This window comes from Syngnathus acus, unplaced genomic scaffold (genome assembly GCF_901709675.1).
Source record: "Syngnathus acus unplaced genomic scaffold, fSynAcu1.2, whole genome shotgun sequence".
NCBI lineage: Eukaryota > Metazoa > Chordata > Actinopteri > Syngnathiformes > Syngnathidae > Syngnathus > Syngnathus acus.
Window position 1 is genome coordinate 228,281 of NW_023590222.1, and position 9,714 is coordinate 237,994.

The 9,714-nt window shown below is 46.8% G+C and overlaps 3 non-coding genes across 3 annotated transcripts; all 3 read right to left on the minus strand.

The window, feature by feature from the left end:
* Positions 1–285: 285 nt before the first annotated feature.
* Positions 286–397, minus strand: LOC119118869. Its single transcript, XR_005096997.1, has one exon. It is a non-coding gene; the product is annotated as a U5 spliceosomal RNA (small nuclear RNA).
* Positions 398–7,391: 6,994 nt separating this feature from the next.
* Positions 7,392–7,464, minus strand: trnam-cau. The gene has a single exon. It is a non-coding gene; the product is annotated as a tRNA-Met (tRNA).
* Positions 7,465–7,879: 415 nt separating this feature from the next.
* Positions 7,880–7,952, minus strand: trnat-agu. Its single transcript has one exon. It is a non-coding gene; the product is annotated as a tRNA-Thr (tRNA).
* Between the last annotated feature and the right edge of the window lie 1,762 nt (positions 7,953–9,714).

Genomic DNA, 9,714 nt, shown 5'->3' on the forward strand with positions numbered 1-9,714 from the left:
TGTGCAATTGAGGGGGATGGTTATTGGTTTTGATTCAAAAACAATATTTTTTGCCAAATTACAATAGATTGACATGTGCCCATTCAAATGGGTACCACCAGAAATAAAACTGCATTGATAAACGAGGTCTTAAACGTGATTGTCTGTCTGCACTCAGCATAATTTCTCTTTATGTGAACATGTTCACCTCTGTGTCGGTATGAATTACTTGACAGTATGACTGTTGCACGGAGTATGATATAGGCAGTTATCCGTTGCGATATTGATATTTTAACAGAGAAAGATAGCTCCGCTTTCGCAGAGCATCAAAAAATTTAGATAGATTCTTATGGTTCCTCCCCACGGAAATCTTGAGTAAAAGGCCAAAGATTTATTCGATCTGAAGAGAAATAAGAGTGAGTTGATAATATGGGGAAAAGTTTATGTTTAATGTATCATGATATAGTGAGAGCCCTTCTGGTTGCTAGCAGGTCTTTATTCTCCCGCCATAGAAAGGCTAAGAACATCAAGCCCGGGTGGAATAAATGGGTAGCTGGCCACCATGCAGAGGCCAATGAGGCCCACAAGGCTTGGGTAATAGTTGTAGCCCAGTACAGGACCTGTCCTTGATATAAAAGAAAATGAATGCCAAGTACAAAGGTAGGTGGAGGTAGCATTATTCAGCACTATTTAACAGTCTGAAAAGCGAGCCCTATCATGTAGGCCTAATTGAAGAGGAAAGTATTTGTTTTAATTGTCATGAGGTGTCTATTGCCATAGGACAACTTTCTGACAGAGAAGCCAGTGGTCTGGATAACATCACAGCAGAGCATTTAAAGTTAGCTGGCCCCCGATTGACAGCGCTGCTGTCTCTCTGTTTCTCATGGCTTGCTGACTCACGGTACTCTACCTGACTCCATGATGTCTGTAGTTCTGGTCCCTGTTATAAAAGACAAGGCTGGTAAAGTAGGATGTATTGCTAACTGTAGACTGTAGCAGCAGTACACTTAACATATACACACACACACACACGCATGCGGGGAAGGGGGTAAAAGATTTAAAAAAGTAAAAGATATACATAATTAAAAAATATGGACAGTATATACACAATACACAATATACAGTGGAGATAAAAAAATATTAGATAAAAAATAGTGCAAAGGAAGAAAAACTGTGCAAAAAAGCAGGTAAAAAGAGTGTGAGGTAGACAGATATTGCACATATGATTGCACATATGGTTATTGCACGTTACTATTGCATGTTATTATTGTCCGTTAGCCACAGTGATCGGCCTGGTTGTACAGTCTGATGGCAGCAGGGAGGAAGGACCTGCGATGCCTCTCGGTGGTGCATCGTGGGTGACGAAGCTGGTGGAGCTCTCCAGGGCTCTGACAGTCTCATAAAGGGGGTGGGAGACATTGTCCATGATGGAGGACAGTTTAGCCACCATCCTCCTCTCCCCCACCACCTCCACCCGGTCCAGACTGCAGCCCAGGACAGAGCCGGCTTTCTTCACCACCTTGTCCAGTCTCTTCCTCTCCGCTGCAGTGATGCCGCTGCTCCAGCAGACCACCCCATAAAAAATGGCGGACGCCACCACAGAGTCGTAGAAGGTCCTCAGGAGGCCGTCCCTCACTCCGAAGGACCTCAGTCTGCGCAGCAGGTGGAGTCTGCTTTGGCCCTTCTTGTATAGGGCCTGAGTGTTAACAGTCCAGTCCAGTTTATTGTTCAGGTGAACACCCAGGTACTTGTAAGAGTCCACAATCTCTATGTCCGTTCCCTGGATGTTCACCGGCGAGGGGGGGACTTTGCGCCGGCGGAAGTCCGCCACCAGCTCCTTTGTTTTTCCAGAGTTAATCTGGAGGCGGTTCCGCTGGCACCAGTCCACGAATCTGTGATTCAGTTCTCGGTACTCCGTCTCGTCTCCGTTGTTAATGAGACCGACGATGGCGGAGTCGTCCGAGAACTTCTGGAGGTGGCAGGTTGATGTGTGGTGGGTGAAGTCAGCTGTGTAGATGGTGAAGAGGAGGGGGGCCAGGACGGTCCCCTGTGGAGCTCTTGTGCTGCAGACCACCGTGTCAGACACACGGCCTCCTGTCCTCACAAACTGTGGTCTGTTTGTGAGGAAGTCCAGGACCCATGATGTCAGCTGCTGGCAGACTCCAGCATGGTGCAGTTTGTTCCCCAGCAGTTCTGGCTGGATGGTGTTGAAGGCACTGGAGAAATCATAAAACATGATCCTCACAGTGCTTCCAGCCCGCTCCAGGTGGGCCAGGGACCTCTGCATGAGGAAGATGACGGCGTCCTCAACCCCGATGCTCGGCCGGTAGGCAAACTGCAGGGGGTCGGCGGAGGAGCTCACCAGGGGGCGCAGGTGGTGGAGGACCAGCCTCTCCAGGGTCTTCGCCAGGTGGGATGTCAGGGCCACCGGCCGGTAGTGGTTGAAGTCGCTGGGGCGAGATGACTTGGGCACCGGTACCACGCAGGACGTCTTCTACAGCTGTGGCACCCTGTGCAGCCTCAGGCTCATGTTGAATATGTGCTCCACGATCCTGCACAGTTGCCTGGAGCAGGATCTGAGCAGCCTGGAGGTGATGCCATCTGGACCCGTCGCCTTCTTCACCTTGAGCCTGGCCAGTCCTCTCTCCACCTGGGCTGTGGAGAGCACCATGCTGGGTGGGGAGGTGTTGGGTGGGGTGGGGGGTGGGGGTTGCAGGGGGGGTGGTTGTTGGGTTCGGTGGAGTTGAGAGTGGGCTGGGGGGTTTTGGAGGGGGAGTAGCAGGGGGCGGGGTTGAGGTGAGAGTCCTCGGAGCAGAAGAGGCTCCAGTCGGGGGAAGTTGCAGCAGGGCTGGGTGGGTGGGGGAAGGAGTGGATGGTTGTTCAAACCGGTTGAAGAACCGGTTCAGGTCATTCACCCACTCCTGATTCCTGTCCAGCGCAGGTCTGGAGTTGCTACGTCCTGAGATGGTGTTCAGGCTCCTCCAGACCCCGCTGACATCGTCCCGCTGCAGTTGGTCTTCCATCCTCCTCCTGTAGTTGCTCTTCCCCTCCCTGATCTTCTTCTTCAGGTCCCTCTGCACCGTCTTCAGCAGGTCCCTGTCTCCTGATTTAAAGACCCTCCTTTTGTCCCTGAGCAGGTCTTTAATCTCAGGGGTGATCCAAGGTTTGCTGTTTGCAAAAACTCTGACTGTTTTTGTGGGTATGGTGGAGTCTACACAAAAGTTTATGTAGTCTGTGACACAGCTGGTGAGACTGTCGATGTCGTCCCCGTAGTCCTCACAGAACACGTCCCACACCGTGGTCTCCAGAGACTCTTCAGACCAGATCTGTCTGGTGTGGGTGACTGCTGGTTGCCTGTGCACCAGAGGCTGATACAGGGGCAGAAGGTGGATCAGATCGTGATCAGATCTTCCAAGGGGGGGAGGGGGGATGATGTATATGCCTCCTTAAGGTTGGCATAAAAAAGGTCCAGTGTTTTATTTCCTCTGGTGCTGCAGGTGACATATTGGCTGAAAGTTGGAAGTGTGGATGAAGGAGAGGCATGATTGAAGTCCCCGGTAATAAGGAGGAGGGCATGTGGATGCTGTGTTTGCAGCCTGCTTACACTGCTGTGCAGGACATCGCGAGCTGCGTCGGCATTAGCATTAGGGGAAACGTACGCAGTTATCGCGATACCGTGCGAGAGTTCCCGCGGCAGGTAGTGTGGCCTCATGCTAACGGCTAGCAGCTCAATGTCCGCGCTGCAGAGTTGCTCTTTGATAGTGATGTGCCCAGGGTTACACCATCTATCGTTCACAAACACAGCAAGCCCCCCTCCTTTCCTCTTACCGCTCTCTCGTGTCCTGTCTGCCCTTATCAGGTTAAATCCGTCCAGAGCGACGGCAGAGTCCGGTGTTTGCTCCGTTAGCCAGGTCTCCGTGAACAGAAGCATGCTGCATTCCCGGTATTCCCGTTGGTGCCGTGCCAGCGCCGTTAGCTCATCCATCTTATTACAGATGGATCTCACATTCCCGGTGATGATGGTGGGGAGTGTGGGCTTGAAGCGGCGTTTCTTCTTCCGGCACATAACACCCGAGCGTTGTCCTCTTTTCCTCCTCTTCAGCTCGAGGGGAACATCGGGCTTGCAGCCGGTTAGCTTCCCTTGGCTACAGAGGGCTAACAACTGATCACGGGTGTAAACAATGGAGCGTTTACTTCCTGTTTCGGTCGTCGCTGGGGTGATGAACCGGGTGAAAAATAGGAAAAATAAAGGGGCCAGCCTCACTGTTTTTGCAAACATGTTTCTGCCTGGTAGAAAAAGAAAGCACACGTTTCCACAGAAAACACAGGACTGAGAAAAAAAGAAAATAGTCCAAAAAAACATATAAAACGAGACAATATACAGACGAGTCGACGGAGCTGCTGCAAACGTGTCGCCACTACCGCGGCGCCATCTTGTTTTTTTTTGTTTTTTTTTTTAATACGGCGCACTAGCCATCCTTCCATCCATCCATTTTCCGAACCGCTTAGACCCCACGGGGGTCGCGGGCGTGCTGGAGCCTATCCCAGCCGTCATCGGGCAGTCGGCGGGGGACACCCTGAACCGGTTGCCAGCCAATCGCAGGGCACACAGAGACAAACAACCATTCGCACTCACACCTAGGGACAATTTGGAGTCTTCAATCGGCCTACCAAGCATGTTTTTGGGATGTGGGAGGAAACCGGAGTGCCCGGAGAAAACCCACGCGGGCCCGGGGAGAACATGCAAACTCCGCACAGGGAGGGCCGGAGGTGGAATCGAACCCACACCCTCCTAACTGTGAGGCGGACGTGCTACCCAGTGCACCACCGAGCCGCCTCGCACTAGCCATAAAATGCACAATAAAGTAAAAAAAAAAATATATATATATATATATAAGTCACTCCGGAGTATAAGTCGCATTTTGGGGTAAATTTATTCGAAAAATCCAACACCAAGAACAGAAATGAACGAGCAACAACAGGCTAAACGATAGGTATGCTAATGTGACATAAACACAAACAAAGAGCTGAGGACGGGTCTGACGTAACATTCAGAGTTATTCAAATAACTATTACATAAATAACACGTTTATCAAACTATCTGTGTCACTCCAATTCATTAAATTGTTGGTTTGACACAAATAAACTTACACTAAATTTAAGTAAAACAAAATATATTATATTTGGAAACCGTCCGACTAACAGACAAAATTCTTACAATAAATAATATAGAAATAGAAAGAGTAAATGAAGTAAAATTTCTTGGAGTGCTTATAGATAATAAATTAAGTTGGAAACCACATATAATGTATATCAAATCAAAAATTTCAAAATCACTAGCAGTATTATATAAAGTAAAATACCTTATAAAGCAGTCATCATTATATTCCTTGTACTGCTCCTTCATACTCCCATACATTATGTACTGTGTGGAGGTGTGGGGCAATACATACAAAACAAACAGATCCAATCTTCATTCTTCAAAAAAAACCAATACGACTTGCAAATAATGCTGATTATAGAGAACCATCTAACCCTCTCTTTATTAAACTGAACTCACTGAAATACAACGACCTAGTCGATTTTAAAACCATCAAACTCATGTACAAAATAAAAAATAATCAATTGCCAAACAGTATCCAGAGGTTGTTTGAGTGGAGGGAAAGTACCTATTATTTAAGAGGAACACTTATGTTTAAAAGAGATTTGGTGAGAACAAACTTAAAGTTACATTGTATAACAGTTAAAGGTGTGGAATTATGGAACACCAGCAGTGAAGAACTAAAGAACTGTAGTACCTTACCTAAGTTTAAAAAAATGTATAAGGACAAAATATTGACGGGATACCGTAACATGCTGTGAAGTTGTTTAAGTTGCTTTTGTATTTATCTAAAGAATATATATATATATATATATATATATAAAATATATATATATATATTTTTTCTCTTTAATATATTTGACTATGGTCGAATTTTTTGACAGAATCAAACAGAAACATGTCGTTACATGGGGTAGAGTCAGATAAGCTTAGGCTTCCTTCTACTCCATTTTGAACAAATATGATTTTACGATAAAGGGAAAATTATAATGCAATATCTTTTTTTTTTCTTTCTTTTTATGTTCTATTGTACTATGGAGTTATCATTCTCTGTATTTTTACTTTTTTCTTGTATTTCTTTAATGTTCGAAATAAAAAATAAAAAAAATAAAAAATCCATAGATCGTCCTTTATGGAAACGATGCCACGTATGTGCCGCGCCGCTGACGTCTAAATATCCTGAATATTCCACAGACCCATATAACGATATATAAAGTATATATCAAATAACTATCATATAAACAACAATATTATCAAACCATTTGTGTCACTCCAAATCATTAAATCCATCAATCAAATTCCTCGTCCTTTGTCAACAACGCCGCGCGTGCGCCGCTGATGTCAGCCTTGTCATTATTCCACAGATTACTATATAACAATATTGTTTAGCGTTAACAAAGTACCAGGAAAGACGTGGGTTTGCTAAACGGCTCTTTATTTAACAAAAAAGAGTTCAACGAGCCAACAACTACTGAACTGTAACGATAAAAACATATACAAGTTGCTACAAGAAATAAAACATATCAAATAACTATAACAGAAATAGTTCACCGCCACACGGCCCCAAGCGCCGGCATCGACTTCCAGGCGTGTCTAAATCTAAACAGGTCTTCATGTCTAGTGTATCATCAAATTGAAAGAGGAAAATATACTAGGTAAACTGTTTGTGTGCTGTTTTGATCTTTGTTGTGGTGACCCCAAATGTCAGTGACAAAAGCCAAAAGAAAGAGGCAAATTTTTCATCTTATGTACAATTTTTAATTTGTTTCTCTTGACTCCAGTCGAGCAACCTGTGCTTGCTGATATTCACAATCCCTGCTTACTTTGCTGCCCTACCCCTTACAAGAAGAAAAAGTTATTTTAGTCTGAGCAACCTGCTCCCTACTGAAAATAGGGTTTCCAGCTAAGGTTTCCAACTAGGACTAGGGTTTCCAACTAGGGCTAGAGTTAGGGTCAGGGCTAGTTTGGACTAGGTATATAAAAAGTCTGCCCCACCTGAGGACCGAACTCTTGACCTTCAGATTGTGAGACTGACATGCTAGCACCTGCACTATGAGGCTGTGCATTTGCGGTGTTAAAACTCTTTTTTACTGTAAAATTGATCCAACCACCGGCCATTTCAATCAAACTGAACTTCACAGAAAGAAAAAGTGACTTTAAGTCTGAGCATTCTGAAACTAGGGTTTCCAACTCAGGTTAGGGAGGCCAACTAAGGTTTCCAACTGGGGTTTCCAACTGGGGTTTCCAACTGGGGTTTCCAACGAGCATGAGGGTTTCCAACTAGGGCTCGAGTTAGGACTATATAAAAGTGTGCCCCGTGTGAGGGTCGAACTCACGACCTTCAGATTATGAGACTGACACGCTACCACCTGCGCCAACGAGGCTATTTATTTGCATTTTGTGCAATTGTTTTTTACTGTAAAATTTATTCAACCACCGCCCATTTTGATCAAACTTAACTAGGCTAGGATTTCCAACTAGGACTAGGGTTTCCAGGAAGGGCTAGAGTTAGGGTTGGACTATATATAAAACATGCGCCGTGTGAGGATTGAACCCTCGACTTTCAGATTATGACACTGACACGCTACCGCCTGCGCCAACGAGACTTTGTGGTACCTGTCTTAAAATTCGATTTTACTGTAAAAAAGATTCAACCACCGGCCATTTCCATCAAACTGCACTTCATCGAAAGAAAAAGTTACTTTTGTCTGAGCATTCTCAAACTTGGGTTTCCAACTAAGGTTTCCAACTGGGGATAGGGTTTCCAACAAGGGCTCGAGTTAGGACTAAATATAACAGAGCCCCGTGTGAGGGTTGAACTCACGACCTTCAGTTTACTAGACTGACGCGCTACCGCCTGCGCTAACGAGGCCGTGAACAGCTGGTTTTACAAAGCTATTTTACTGTAAAATTGATTCAACCACCGGCCATTTCAAACTCACCTTCACAGACAGAAAACTTTATTCTATTCTGAGCAACCTACTATCTTCTGAAATTGACAATGATTTTACTGTGGACTATGGAAAACAGCGCCCCGTGTGAGGGTCGAGCTCACAACTTTCAGATTTTGAGACTGATGCACGACCACTTGCACTAACAAGGTAATATGTCAATTGCATTACAATTCCCTTTTACTGTAAATTGATTAATCCACAGGCCATTTATGTCTGTAACAATTGTGAACTTCACTTGCCACAAAAGGCTGCAGTCATCAGAAGTTGTTGCCATGTTTCACTTGGTACAGTCTTTCATATGGCTATGTGGCCTAATGGATAAGACGTCTGACTTCGGATCAGAAGCTTGAGGGAGGAGAAGACGACAGCCTCCACGTGGCCTCCTCTGCAAGTAGCAAGAAATGGTGCAAGACCAACTTGTGAAACAAATGTCGTCAACCAAACGTCGAGCTCGTCGAGCTCGAGCTGGCAGGCTTAGGACCGGCGGACGGGCAGTCATCCCGACCGTCGAAAACCGAGGCCTGTCAGTGCTTCAACTCAATGTTGAGGGCCTAACAACCGCCAAACTCGAAGTCCTGCGTCACCTGGCTGATTCCAACGAGGCAGCGGTTCTGCTCCTGCAGGAGACACACTGCACATCCGACAACATCCTCAAGATTCCTGGGTTCCATCTTGCTGGGTCCATCTACAGCAGGGGTGTCCAAACTTTTTGCAAGGTCCGGGGTGGGGGGGGGGGGTGCTAATGGGACGTCAAACGCTGCGCGTTCGCTTCTCTTCTGGGGGGGGTGTCTAATGGGACGTCAAACGCTTTGTGTGGCGGGCTCCATCTAGTGTGGAAACTGAGAAGTGCAACAGAGTTCAGCTCAAGCTTCTTGTGCGGGCCATATTCTATTATGTTTTCAGAATTTGCTGCGGGCCAATAAAAACTGGACCGCGGGCCGCAGTTGGCCCGCGGGCCGTAGTTTGGACACCACTGATCTACAGCAAGGAACACGGTGTGGCAACGTTCGTCAGGACTGAATTAAGCTGGTCAGCCAGCAGCCAATCCCCACCAGGCTCTAACATCGAGTGGCTGGTTACAAAAATCCAGGAAACATCAGTCAATGTATACAAACCCCCACCATCGGAGCTGTCCGTGACATCACTCCCATCAATAACTGCACCTGCCATCTATGTAGGTGACTTCAACTGTCAGCACACAGACTGGGGTTACAACCACACAACACCTAATGGAGTGGCGCTGAGTGAATGGGCCTCCAACACTGATGCTCTGCTGCTGTACGACCCCAAGGAGCCTCCAACGTTCTTCTCTGCACGCTGGAACACCTCCACCAACCCGGACCTGGCCTTCGCCATCTGCCACTGTAACGACCCGAAACTGGAGAGACGCATCCTGGATAGGTTTCCCCGATCACATCACCGGCCATCCATCATTAAAGTCCCAGCACTGGTGGAACCGGTACCAGGGAAACCCGTCAAGCGATGGAACTTCCGAAAGGCCAACTGGGAGTCGTATGCTGAGGAGACTGAAAGAAGGTCAGCTGGCCTGCCAGACCCAGACACAGCCGATCTGGATGCGGCCTATGCAGCCTACTGCCAGGTCCTCCTGGGTGCGGCAAAGAAGACCATCCCACGGGGCTATAACAGGAACTACATCCCAGGTTGGGACAAGGAATGCAG